This window comes from Carex rostrata, chromosome 31 (genome assembly GCF_964058835.1).
Source record: "Carex rostrata chromosome 31, lpCarRost1.2, whole genome shotgun sequence".
NCBI lineage: Eukaryota > Viridiplantae > Streptophyta > Magnoliopsida > Poales > Cyperaceae > Carex > Carex rostrata.
Window position 1 is genome coordinate 4,288,871 of NC_135948.1, and position 14,647 is coordinate 4,303,517.

Sequence of the window (14,647 nt, forward strand, 5' to 3'; positions counted from 1 at the left end):
TTTAACCGTCTAAGGGTCTTTTTCCAAACAAAAAAATAAAATAAAAAAAAAACTTTCCTTTAAATTTTGAATACCGAGCCTCTAAAGTATAACTCATATTTTGAGCTTCATTCCGAACCTCTAAGATAACTCACAGTTTGAATTTGAATTAGATTGGTTAATTATATATTAATGTGAATATTAAATAAGTTTGTAATTTCAGACTTGAGCTAAGTTGATTCAGATTTAAACGGATAATCCGAATTCAAACTCGAATACTGAAGTAATACACATGATCTGGACTTTGAATTCATCACCCATCCATTCAAATGAGATGATTCTAATTGTATCTTTTAACTTATTAGTCAAATTAAAATAAATTCAAGCCAAACATCAATTAAATTATCGAATTAGAAACTTATTTGAACTGAAATTGAGTTCATGCTATACACAAGCTCAGTATAATTTTCTTTTAGTTTATTTTCGTTTTATTTAAAAAAAAATATAAAGCATAAAATCACTATATATGAATTGTATTATTCTAAATAAATTTAACTTTAGTATCAACATATTGGTAACCTCATAATAAAATTTGAACAAAAATACAAATTCCAATTAAATGATATATTTACATATAGAACTTGTTCAAGTCGATCTCCACCAAATCACTCATTAAATTTGAGGTCAACCTCAAACGAGTCGGCAAGAACTAGTATCAAATCAAACATTAATTAGCAAGCCACTAATTAAATTTTAAGTGTTCATCTACAAATGATAATAAATTAGGCCAACTAAGAACCGGACTAAACTTGATTAACTGCACCCCCAATCAGATACCAAAGGGCACGAATCATGATGAAACCGCGGGTAAATCCAGCCGTACAGAGAAAGCACAACGTACAATTTGTACAAAAGTGGGCGGTGGGGATTCGATCGGGATCATGTGATCCATCAAAAGAAGGTGACTTGATTGTTTTAAGAGGAATCAAATCTGGAGCACTCTCTTATTCTTCCATTCAGATCGTTCAAAATTGATTATATGACTTCAATTATTTTTTTCTCTTATGTCAATATAATCTATTAAAACGAATTAGATGTAATTGAAACCGTGTGATCGATTTTGAACGGTAGTGATGGAAGAATATGAGGGTATTTTTTTATCAAAACAAATTATCGGTCAACAAATTACCATGTGATCCAAAAAATGTAATTTAATTCTATTTATATTTTTATGTGATGAGTTGATTGGCCATATTATTTTTTTAATATATATATAACTATAATAGTAACATAAGTAATATTTAAATTATTAATAGTACAAATAAAAAACGTATACCCAAAAATAGTAATTATATAATAATACATTACTTGAATCTTAGATAAAACATTTATTAGTATTTAATTATTAATGATTTTTTATTATATGTAACATAAATATTAACAAAAATAATATTTAAATTATTAATAGTATAATTAAGAAAACTCTAAACTAAAAAATTTATAATTTATATTAAACAATACTAATTTGTAATATTTATAATTGAGTGAGGCTACGACACTATGCATAGCATGAGCCAATACTATGGATCAATATCTTTATTTTCAAACTCTAAAAATAGTTGATATGAATTGTTTAACATGATTTTCATATGAATATACTTGTAAATACATTTAATAGAATTTTTTACTATTTTTTTTAAATAGGTTTGAATGTAGTGATTTTCAATCTATCTCGAATAGAGGGAAAAAAAAATTGGCCTTGAAATACATTTTCATATGGAGATCGTTTTGAACAACTCATATTGACTGTTTGGACTTTGAAAACAAATATATTGATTTTAGGGGTGGCAAAAAAGCTCGTAGCTCGTGGATCGATCGTGATTCACATCTGACTCGCTCGTTAGCAACTTATTTGTTAGTGAACTAAGTTATTAACGAGCCAGCTCATCACTAGCTCGATCCAAAATTAACAAGTTTGAGCTAGGGTCTAGCTTGCTTGCGAGCTGGTTCGCCAGCTCGGTCAAAGTATGAATTTGTTTATTGGTATAAATTTGTGTGAATTTAGTATGCATTAATTTATTTTATGAACTATGTTTGTATGAATTTGGAGATTTAGTATTTTTAGTATGTATGAATTTAGTTCCAGACTTAATTTATGGTAGTTGACTTTATAATACATATCTAATACATTTGGACTTTTGAGTCCCGAGCTTTCACGAGCTGGCTTGGCTCATTTGTTGCCAAAACAAACGAGCCACGAGTCACTTTTTCAACTCGGATATGAATATTAGCTCGCTCATGACTCGCTCGTTGCTAAAACAAGTGAGCCACGAGTTTGATCTAGCTCGAACCGAGCCAGCTCGTTGCCAACCCTAGTACATATCAATCTACAATATGCATAGCACTATAGCCTCACTATTTATTTTTTTACACAGAAATTGCACAATCTGGCAACATCTGTTTGAATTTTTTTTCTTAGTGGTGTAGTTCTATCTATTTTTTGAAAAAGAAAAGAAAATACTCACTCTTTGGCCAAGATTTTAATTTCTAAAATTTCTAAAAATTCTACGATCGACATCATGCAGCCCTTTTCTTATCTGAATCATTTCATATGATTATATTTAAAATTAATACTTATGGAGAATGAATTAACTTATATATTTTAACAATTATAAAAAAATACGGTCCAGATAATCAACTGAAAGTTTCAGTCGTCAAATATTGCTCTATGTGGTTTTCTGTCAGCTACAGATTGCATACTGATTCAATTCTGCAACAGTTAGCAATATAATGCACGCTTTGATGCTTACTCGAAAATTTATAAGTTTCACATGTAAATGAATGAATGAATGTAAATATATTACTCGTAAAATAAATTAGGTTTAACGGTTCGAATTTCTCATTTAAAGTTAATTTAATGAATTTAAATTTTAAAGTTAAGCTCATTGAAAAAACTGAACGAGCTTAAAAATTATAGTTATTCTCGTTCGTTACACTGTATCTGAAATTCTGAAATCGTTAGATCCATTGGTGGTCGCTCAGTTGGGCTGGAGTGCAAACGAACCGGATCGTTCCACCTCCACGTTTTAATATCATTTTTTAATATTTAGTCAAGTCAAGCGAACAGTGCTAACAGAAGCGAACACAGAATAATTTGATACACCACAATTTGTGCTGAACTGACACGGTCCTCAACCCAACAGCCTCTATAAAGTGTTTCCCTAGCTTTAGTCTAAACGGAACCAGTCCAGAAGACCTCAAACCTCACTTTCTATTTATTCACAGTTTCACACGCGGCCTAAAACTAAAAGGTACCCAAACACGGCTAAATTATTATTATTTTTTTTTTGTGTTCCTAAAAAAAAAAATCTAATCGATCGCCTAATTCTAAATCACCGATTTCTGCTTATTTTTTTATTTACATCACGAGGTGTTTCAGTTTTCATTTCTCTCTCTTTCATTTCGCCGTGTGCCTCTTTTTTTTTTCTCTTAGAGCACGCGCTGTTAGGCTCCAAGTTCCCTTTCTCGTGCCTCCACAGGAAACATCTAATAATCTAATCTAATCTACAGTATACTCTACTCCTCCTACTCAGATCCCTCTTTCTCTAAACCCTATCCCAACTCAATCAATTCATCATGCTGCAATTTTCCGCTTGAAGCACCCCTACTTTCTACTAACATCAAATTAATCCGTTAATTAATTAAATCATTCACCAAATCAGAGAAGAAGAGAAGAAGAAGAGAAAATCTAGATATGTGGTCGGAAGAAGAAAGAGCCACGGCGGTGCGGGTGCTAGGTCGTCAAGCATTCGACTACCTGGCAACGAACCGCGTTTCATCAGACGGGCTAGTGGCCGTGGGCCACGACCCGGGCCTAAGTGACCGGCTCCACGACCTGGTCGAAGGGCCCGGGTCCACCTGGACCTACGCCATCTTCTGGCAGCTAACCTCCTCCGCATCGGGTGAGGCAGTGCTCGGCTGGGGGGACGGCTACTGCCCCGACGATGGGCCCCACTGCGTGTCTGACGATGAGTCCAACCAGCGAATGCGTATCAAGGTGCTTAAGAAGCTGCACGTGCTTTACGGCGGCTCTCCAGATGAGAACTCCGGCCTTGAAGGCCTTGACCGCATCAGTGGTGCCGAGATGTACTATCTCGTCTCTATGTACTTCTACTTTCCCCGTGGAGCTGGCGGGCCTGGCCGCACACTTGTCTCTGGCAAGCATTTATGGGTACCCGAATCTGCTCTCCACTGGCCCACCAATGCGCCTGAATTTTGTGTGCGTTCATTCATGGCGAAATCAGCCGGATTCAGAACTGTTGTGTTGGTGCCGCTTAGGAATGGTGTGCTGGAGTTGGGATCAATGGAGGCTATGCCGGAGGGGTTTGAGGCTGTGCAGAGAATCAAGACTGTTTTCACTCATGGTGCCGAGATGGGATCGGCTCAGGTCGGCATGGGAAGGAGGGATGAATTGGGTGGCTCAGCGGGACCCCACCAGATAGAATTTATCTCTGGTCGGGTTGAGGACTACTCGCCTAGGATATTCGGAAAGAATTTCAGTGTGTCCGCTCGGTCTCAGGTCGTGCCAAGTTCTAACCCGGCTGCGTCGTTAGGTCCGAACCGGCAAATTGGCTTCCAGACCCGTGTAGGTGTGGTGAACAATTGGGGTCCAGTTGCCAGGACAGAGGTGAAATTTGGTAATGGAGTTGTGGGGGGTGCGGCCCATGATTGGGATCAACAACCCAAAATACCATTTACAATCTCCTCAAGTATTGTAAGGGAAGAGCCGGGTAGGGTTAACCATTTCACCTCCCCAAAACCACCGCATCCACAGCCCCAGCAACAACCTCAACCCAAACCACAATTGAAAGCACTGCCGAAACCTGTGCATTCCCCGAAACCTGTACCACAAAACATTAATTTCAGCAGTGGGGCAACATCTGGTACCGATCATGTTGTCTCACGAATTCCTACCCTAGATCAAGATGTCTCTGACATAGAGGCACTCTGCACGGAAGACAGGCCAAGCGGCACATCCATGAATGAGGAGAGGAAACCACGGAAGAGGGGTCGCAAACCAGCCAATGGCAGAGAGGAGCCACTAAACCACGTAGAGGCTGAAAGAATGCGGCGAGAAAAACTGAATCAGCGGTTCTATGCTCTTAGAGCAGTGGTACCGAATATCTCCAAAATGGACAAGGCATCTCTGTTAGGCGATGCCATTGCGCACATTCAAGAATTACAAAAGCGGGTTAAGGAGATGGAGTCGGAGAGGGAGAAATGGCCTGAGCATGACCATGCAAGGAGGAAGGCATTGACGCCACCTGAGATAGAGGTTGTAACAGCTCAGGATAAGGTGATAGTCAAGGTGAGTTCTCCTTTCGACACACACCCGCTTTCTAGAATTATCAATGCCTTTAAGGAATCAAATGTCAATGTGGTAAACTCTAATGTTTCAACTGGTAACGGGTCGGTGACCCACACATTTGTGGTGAAACCTCTTGGGCAAGAACAGCTGACGAGAGAGATGCTGATGTCCGCAATTTCTGGTGAAATGAGTGTTTCCCAGTAGGGGAATGAGGAGAAATATAGATGATCAATGATTTTTTATTTTGTTGGATGTAGCAGTAGAATTTAGGAGATATTTAGCAGAAATCCTTTTTCCATTTTCTTTTTTTAATTTTTGATGTTCATAGTTGTAGGATATCTTAGATGGATAGGTTTTGCTGTCGAGAAAAGAAATCTACGAGCAAATGCTCAGTTTTGGAGCATTCTCACTATGTACCAGTAATCCCATTGTTAACAACTTGGAAGGAAATCAATTCAATTTCTGGTTCTTTCTTCATTAACTGATCAGTTGCATCAACTGTCTCCCCTTTTTACTATGATTGTTGCTATTTACTATCGGAGTTTATGATATATTCTTTTTTTACTTAACATATTGGAAACTTCCTTTGATGTCTAGAGGTAAAAGATCAATTATAGCAGTTAATCATCAATTTCTTTTCATTCTTGACATGATATTAAAAGCAAAAAAGCATTTTATTCTGAGTGAGTCTATGGTACTATGCATATTACGATTTGTTACTGTGCTACAGCTCTATATTCGAGTTTTCAAATCCTAACGGTCGATCCGAACCGTTCATCTTGCTCTCCATATTAATATGTGTTTGGAGACCAAATTTTACATTTTTTGAAATTTTTTTTTTACTATTTTTTTAGATTTATTGAAAATCACTGTTTTTTGATGGTCCAGAATTTTCAGATCAAGTGATTTTCTAAATATCTAAAAAAATAGTAAAAAGTTTTCAAAAAATGTAAAATTTGGTCTCCAAACACATATTAATATGGAGAACAAGATGAACGGTTCGGATCGACCGTTATAATATGAAAACTCGAATATAGAGCCGTAGCACGGTAACAACCCGTGATATGCATAGTATCATAGACTCACTCTTTTATTCTTGTCAAAAGTTGCAGCCTAATGTGATGTCAACACATTGAACCATAATTACGTGGCAGCTTGTCGGCTTATGTTTTTTTCCTGGTAGATTCATTAATTATAAAATACTTTCAGATACTGATAAACTTAGTAAAAGCAACAAAACAGATACATCAAATTCTCGGGCGTCTAATTCAAGGTAAGAAAACCAACAATGCCGGTACTCAGACTATTACCAGTAAGAATTTACTTGATTTGGGTCAAAGGAATCTAAACTTAGCCTAAATTAGCTATCATTTAACAACAAGGCACCCTCCCAAATTAACACTAGGAAAAGAAAAGTAAACCTTTGCTGAAATTAGTACATCATTTCAGTTTTACAATAAATTCTGTCAAATTGCACTTCCAAATTCATAAAAGATAAAATAACAAATGGTTAGAATTGGGTCCTATTGAACTTTAGATACAATTCAAGCCATCAATTCTGAAAATGAGCAGTGCAGTAGTCCTCTTTTCTTTCTTTTTTCTCATTTATATGTTGAGTTTCTTGCACACTAAGTCATGTTTTATTCTTTTACCAAATAAAATGTTTCCACAAGAACAACAGAGTGTGACATCCATGTAACTTCCTAGTCAAAGTAGACTTTGAAGAAGGGTTTCACACTTTTTATGCAACTTGTGGTGACGTGTTGATGCGAAAAACTACACTCAATTTGACAACTAGGGGTTAGGTACAGCAATTCCATTTTTAGTCCTTTTTTAAAAATATCCAGTTGTAAATTGTAAAGTATTTCTTTTTGGAATTAGACAAACTGTAAAGGTGAGATCTTATACCAGAGTAAAGATTTGGAATAATGGCTGGAGTAAAGTTAACCAGTACGTGTATTTGACTATTGATTCTTACTTATCCTTTTGGAGCCGGAATAATCAAAGAACTTTGGAATAAATAAATACAGAGCAAGAGCTGATGAATGCTGGTTACATAGAACATGTATATGGTATAAAAGTGAGGCAGCATCAGATACCTAGTAAGCTTTGTTGTACTTGTACCATGTAAATGCTAGTTTTCATTTCAGTTAATAATTTAGCTTTTAGGAAAAGCTGATTAAAATCATTCGCTCTCTTTGCACTTTAATAGTGACATAAAAGGAACTATATTCATTACTTGATATGATATTTTTGTTCTGATGCATCTTCATCTAATAGTTTATATAGAACCGCTCCTGTGTCTTTTTATAATACTGTAAAATCATGTAGGGGTTGTTTTTTCGATGAGACAAAAGATATGGAGGTTGAAGTCTTGGTACAATAAAAAGGTGCTAATAACAATTCAAATTTGGGGTTGAGGAGAGATGATAGAATGTAAAATTTTCACGGGTAGACAATTAAACTGCCACAATGTTATTTATTTAATTTCACTTGTTTATCTAATATCAAAAACTCGTTAATCTAGTACCAAGATGATCTAAAATTAAGAATATATATATTTTTTAAATGAACTAGTTGATACCTAATATAACATCATTTGCCATTTTGACAAGTTCTTGCATATTATATCCTCAACAATAATATTGTCCAATCTGACAAATCTAAAATTACAAATTTATTCTTCGTCATTGAAATAGAACGTATATTATGTGACAGTCATCCATCAAAAATTTTAAAATTTATAATTGGTGAATTTTAATATATTTTTGGGATGACTAAAACAGTTTTAATGGCATATAATACAAGCTAAAAAAAAAAATCTTTTTTGTTAATATTGTTTTTCGATTGTTTTACAGTTTGCATCCTTTTATTTTCAAATTCTAAATTAATCCGTTTGCAATTAGGGCCTGTTCGGTTGCACAGTGGGAATGAGAATAAGAATAGGAATAGAAAATTTTTGAACTGAAATTTACTGTTTATGTGGGAAAAAAAAATTCAGTCTGAGTAAATTTTATTTTTCTCACGCGAATAATATTTTGTGGGGAGCAGTCGAACAGGCTCTAACGGTTGAGATTATTTAGAATGTCCGAAATTTAGATGGATAAGATTGGAATACGAAGTGGCATGTATATCTGAGACCAACCTTTTTCAGTCCATTAAATGGCCCCATATAATTATTTAATTTGTGGGCTTGTATTTTTCATTCGCAATCACATGCATCTAGTTAGGCTCCATCGTTATATACAATATAATATCAATAAGATAGTGCTTAGTCTCATGTTTAGTAAACTTATAATTATAAATAAATGAGCGACAAGTAGCTGAAGTCTTCATCTTGAGTCTTTTATTTGACTCTAAAAAGATTTTTCTTTTGTGGAATCTAAATCTTTCGAGAAATCCGGCAGACTTCTGGTTGTGTACTTACTATGAAATTAAATAAAAAAAGCAAATTAATAAAGAATGCCTCTATCTTTTGTGTCTTGGTTATGTTTTCATTTTTAAAAACTTTAATAACTCAAATTTTAAATCATAAACCTTAAAACAAAATCGTTAGATGTGATTTATGTTATTTTTTCTATGTACTCATAAAAAACTATCACATTTCGGTTTTGTTTATATGTGAATTAATAAGTTGAAAAATCAACGTCTAGAAATTATTCACATTAGTACGTTTGTACAAGCTCTTGATGACAAAGTTAAAATGTCATATTTTTTTTACACGTGCATAGATAAAATAATGTAGATCATATCCAAAGATTTTATTGTGATTTTTAAGTTTTAAATTTTGAGTTATTAAATTTTTTAAAAATAGAGGCATGATGGAGACATAAAAAATGAAGATATTTGAACCCTCAAACGATTATTAATTGCGGTGATTGTGAAAAGAGTCAAAAATCAGTTGTTTTTAAAGATGTAGTATGGACAAAATGATGTCAATCTATTGCTATCAACAATTAAAATTGTCAATTAAACTAATGCATCTAGGTTATATATATTTATTATTAACAACCTATTGTTGGATATATTTCTACAAAGCTACCCTATTTGTTATTCTAGACCTCTTTAGGTGCCAGGACCAAAAATCATATAAAAATATAGCCACATTATTTTTTTTTATTACAAATAATCCCAAAAACAGGCTCTATATTTCAAATAGGTATCAAATTGATTTTGATTCCGTTTGGAGTATTCTATCACTCGCCAAAATGTGCACGCATAGAAGATACCTATTTGTGTGATATTCCATAATAAAGAAAAATAATTAGGTGCCATAACTAAAATTAAATACTAGCCACAAATAAGCATGCATTTCATATTATGGTTTCTAAGTTTGGCATGACAATAATTCTAGTACTTTAGTATACCAAATGGAGATTATAAGAACGTGAAAATTGTGGTAAATATATATATATTTCACCCGCATAAGAAAACAATTGTTTCATGTCCCTACCATTGCAACGTGTGACATACTGATATGTATATTTTTGGTATCTCCTGAGATTCTTTTGTGCATTGTAAATCATGTCTGTTGTTGCTCTGTGAAAGATAGTGACAGCCTAATTAACCAAGCATGCTGTCAACTGCTAATTTGACTAGTACACATCTCCTTCCATTATTTCCAGTAATACCAAAAACAAAGGATGTCTTGTCCAAATCAAAAGTCTTGCTACAGTAGCCTTGCATGTGATATATATCATGTGAATTCAATTCAAACTATAGATATAAGAGATCTAGATCTTTAATTTGTGCACGGAATCGGGTCGTTGGTCGTACATACATGCATATAATATATGCGACAATGTTGAATTATTGTTATTTATTTGGAATCATTTGAAAAATTCTAATGCTTTCAAGTGTCGACATCTGTTATATAATTATGCTTCCTTTTTTTCAACTAAATTTGAATATTGGCATTTAATTAAGAGACGACAAATTGAGTTTTATTATACTTCTATTTAATATTCTATAGAGGGAAAATTGATTTGGTGACTGGAATAAGAATATGACCCATTAATTTGGTACTTTATTAGTGCATGTGACCCAAAAGCATATGCAGTACTTGTGTCTTGGTTAACAGAACCCATTCATTATTAAATAAGCTTGCTTTGCTGTTGTCAGTATTCGCTCAGAAACGTGAATCTCGTGGAAACACAACCAGCTAGCTTTAAAAATTATATTTTCAACTTGTTATTAATTTGTTTATTGTTTGGATACAGCGAGAATAGCGAGAATAGCGAGAACAACGAGAATAGCGCTGTTCCGATTCATTCAAACATATTCAGGAACAGCGAGAATAGCGCTATTCCTACAAAAACATGGAATAGCAAATGAACTCTCTCAAAGCCTCAATCCCTACAGTAGCTATTCTAAATGTTCAATCCAAACAACTTCCGAATAGCTTTGAGTTAGCGCTATTCTTAAATAATAGATGTTCTCGCTATTCTTAATTTACTATTCTCAACAGTAGCTATTCTCGCTATTCTCTAGTGCATTAGGGTTTTGTAAAATTGAAAAGTAGGCCAGTGGTCCGCGGATGCACTAAGGCTCAGCTGATACTTGACAAAGCTGAGAAGTAACAAAGATATCAGGGGTGTTTGGTCCGTTCTTTTAGAAGATTTCTTATCATTACAATTTCATCAAGGTGTTTGTCGAAAATGGTAAAGAAATTGATATGGAAATATGTGATTATCTTGCAATTATAAATATAATTGAAAAAATTGGTTATTTGTCACTCCAAAACTTTTAAATTTGAAAAATGACATCGTGAAATTTGAAAGGGGAGTGCTATTTTGAACTAGGGTATTACAATATTGAGCGGTGAGAGAAACTTTTGTGACCAAATATCTATTTTACATTTTTACTCTTCTATTCTCTCTCTTCATTATATACCTTAATTAATGCAAAGTTAATAAAGAAAATTTAATAAAGAAAAGAACTAACTACATATAAGAAAATATATGTCTAAATCTCACACCTCTCCTTTCTCTATCTCTGTATCTTCCTGTTCCTCATATTCCCTTCTATTCAATTAGTACGTATATCATAGAAAATAAGTGATTCAACCAGTACACATATCTCTCCAGCAGCAAATAAGTTTAAAAGGGTATAACGATTCAACCAGTACGTACATCTCCATATCTTCTTGCTGTTGCTCCTTCCCAATTCTCATATCGCAAATCAAATTGTATGATTTTCACCTACACTGAAATTCTCGATGCAAAGAAGTTTAAAATATCATTCTTCAAGCGAGAGAACAAGATAAAGAGGTTGACTAAAGACAAGCTCTGTTGCTACCCATAATTGATGTTGTTCTGAATAATTATTACTTTTTTTTTATATGTATTTGAGGATTCTCATCATTGATATGATTCAAGCCAAGAAACTCATAATAAGTGGTAGTCATATGAGCACAATTATAAAGTATGAAAGGAGTATATGATGCAAGGGGCATATGGGTCTTAAAAGAATTAATTAGTAACCTAGGTAAAATATATTAGAGGATTATATGTATTCATCTAGATTGAAAAAATAGTTTGGTATTTGAAAACTAAAAAGGTGTCAGTGTATCAGGATAAAAAGGTATTAAGTGAATACTGTTATTTTTTACTGGTATTTGTTTATTTGTTTGGTATTTGGTATTTGTTTATTTGTTAGGAAAATCACAGAAATGGATTTTCACTTGAAATTTATGCACCATATAAATTACTAGTTCAAATGAAAGGATTGCCTAAGGGATTTAATGATTAAAAAAAATATTCTAAATGTTGTGAATAAAATATTAATTTCATCAAATTTTGTCTACTGTAAAAATTGCATTAGTATAACTTGAGCAGAACCTAGCATGGTGAATTTCTAAATACGGCACATTAATACCTTTCTTGATTCACTTTATCAATTTTTTCTGAGATTCGGACATATATATTTTTTTTCTGTGAGATCTTCCTTTATTAATTGTTTCCTTTGTTAACTTTGTATTAATTGAAATAGATAATGAAAAAAGAGAATAGAAGGATAAAATAGATATTTGGTGACAAATATTTCTCTCACTGCTCAATATTGTAATACCCTCAAAATAGCACTCCCCAATTTGAATTGTAATAATGTCTCTCTAAATTTTATTAAGTTTTAATTTTGTCACTTAAAAAAATTAATAGCTAAAATACCCTTCCTTCTTCTCCTACCTCCCCTTCTTCTTTATATTCTCCTCCCATGTTCGGATCAGTGTGTGGACAACTGTTCATTACTGGTCAGGTTGCACTGTTTGTTTTGTTTTAGACCAATTGCTTCTTGCTCAGGTGACTACATTATTACACAAAACAGACCTTCATATGGCTGTGTAGTCTCCTGGAGAAATTATTTTTTAACTAGCTTTAATTGATAGCTTTTCCTATTACGACTTAATTGATTGGAATAAAATCAAAAGCTTAAACTATTGAGGCAGATTTCATTGTCATCTGGAAATTATTGAGTGTTTGTCAGAACCATTTCTAGATTGAGTTCAACGTTGTTGGAAAGACGTGTAAAATTAGACCTGTGCCAAATTTTAGGAGCAATTTGTACCCTGGACCATTTAGAGAAAACCACAATTTGTTGCCAAGTTGCAGCTTCTTGGTAGTTTGTACACTTTGATGTACTTAGAAATTTTGGTCTTTTTAAATTTGGATAAGGCTAAGGTGCTATGGGTTGCATAGAGACCTACGGTGCTACGGCTCAATATTCGAGTTTTTAAAATCCAAACGGTTGATCCGAACCGTTCATCTTGTTCTTCATATTAATATGTGTTTGGAGACCAAATTTTACATTTTTTTGAAATTTTCTAGTATTTTTTTAGATAGGTAGAAAATCAGTTGATCTAAAAAATTCTGCACCATTCAGATATTTGATTTTCTACCTATTTAAAAAAATAGTAAGAAACTTCCAAAAAATATAAAATTTGGTCTCCAAACACATATTAATATGAAGAACAAGATGAACGTTCGGATCGACCGTTTGGATTTTAAAAACTCAAATATTGAATCATAGCACCGTAGGTCGCTATGCAATCCATAGCACCTTAGCCTTACCTTATTTTGCCTACTGTTTTGTGAACACCTGGGAAATGATATAAAGCTCCCAGCATGCATTCAAAAACCAACTACCATGGCAATATAAGATGTTGCTAACAAATCAAAGGGAAGCTTCTTTTTCAATTTTCGGCTTTATAATTTGAGAGTTTCTTTTTCTCATTTTCGACATGACTATGGTCATGGAAGGAGAATATAAATAATAAGAGGAGGCAGGAGAAGAAGAAGAGGAGAAAAAGGGAGTGTATTTTAGTCATTAATTTTTTGTAGTGGCAAAATTAAAAATTAATGAAGTATAGAGTGGCATTATTACAATTTCAAATTTCGGAATGACATTTTTCAAATTTGAAGGTTTTGGAATGGCAAATAACCAATTTTCCCAATATAATTTCATATGAAAGAAGTAAATTTTTTCAATTCCCTTTTAACAAAAACCACTCCTATATATAGTGCGGTTTTTTCAAAAAAAAAATTATTTTTTCTGCGTCGACCTCCTCTCCGTGTCCGACTTCTCTCTTGTACTTCTTGTTGAAATCTAAAATTTGAAAACTCAAAATTATATCATCATTTGTAATATCTGATAACTTATGGGTTAAATTAGAAAAACCAAATTTCCTAATTATTGAATTCCGTTACTATTTTATGATCAGTTTTCTATTAGAATCAGTGTTCTAAATAGCTAGCTATAGCTGTGCTATAGCTTTTTCGTTATCTAAAAGATATGGCACTATAGGCGATATATAGCTAGCTACTTAGTACAATCGCTTATTTTTTTAACCGTCCCGCTATACCGCTATAATCGCTTTTAAACCATTGATTAGAATCAATTGAAATGAATGTCCAAAGAGCGCTTGGTTAAAGACCGTTAATATTTTGATTATTCATAAATATTCTTTTAACACACATTTCAATCACTGCATTATTGTGTTTCTTTTCTTAATTTAATTCTATATTAATTAGAGGCTATATCTATAAAAGCAACTTAGTTTTTTGTTTTCTTTTAACACACCTTTTAGTTTTCCTAATTCAATTCTATCTGATTAGATCTTCTCTCTCTCTGTTTTGTATCCGAGAAAACGAGAAAAGAGAAATATCCATTTCCTTTACTCTCTCGCATCATTTTTTTTTTATCTCAATTATCAAATTCTGACTTATATCGAGTATTGTGGAGTTATTGTCAATTACTTATATGGCGTGTTTAAGGAACGACAACTTCGAATTATCAAAATTGCGG

The 14,647-nt window shown here is 33.4% G+C and overlaps 1 pseudogene across 1 annotated transcript; it reads left to right on the forward strand.

Moving 5' to 3' along the window:
• Positions 1-3,413: 3,413 nt before the first annotated feature.
• Positions 3,414-5,828, forward strand: LOC144547465 (transcription factor MTB2 pseudogene; annotated as a pseudogene). Its single transcript, XR_013509085.1, has one exon. The product of XR_013509085.1 is annotated as a transcription factor MTB2 pseudogene (transcript).
• The last annotated feature ends 8,819 nt before the right edge of the window (positions 5,829-14,647 follow it).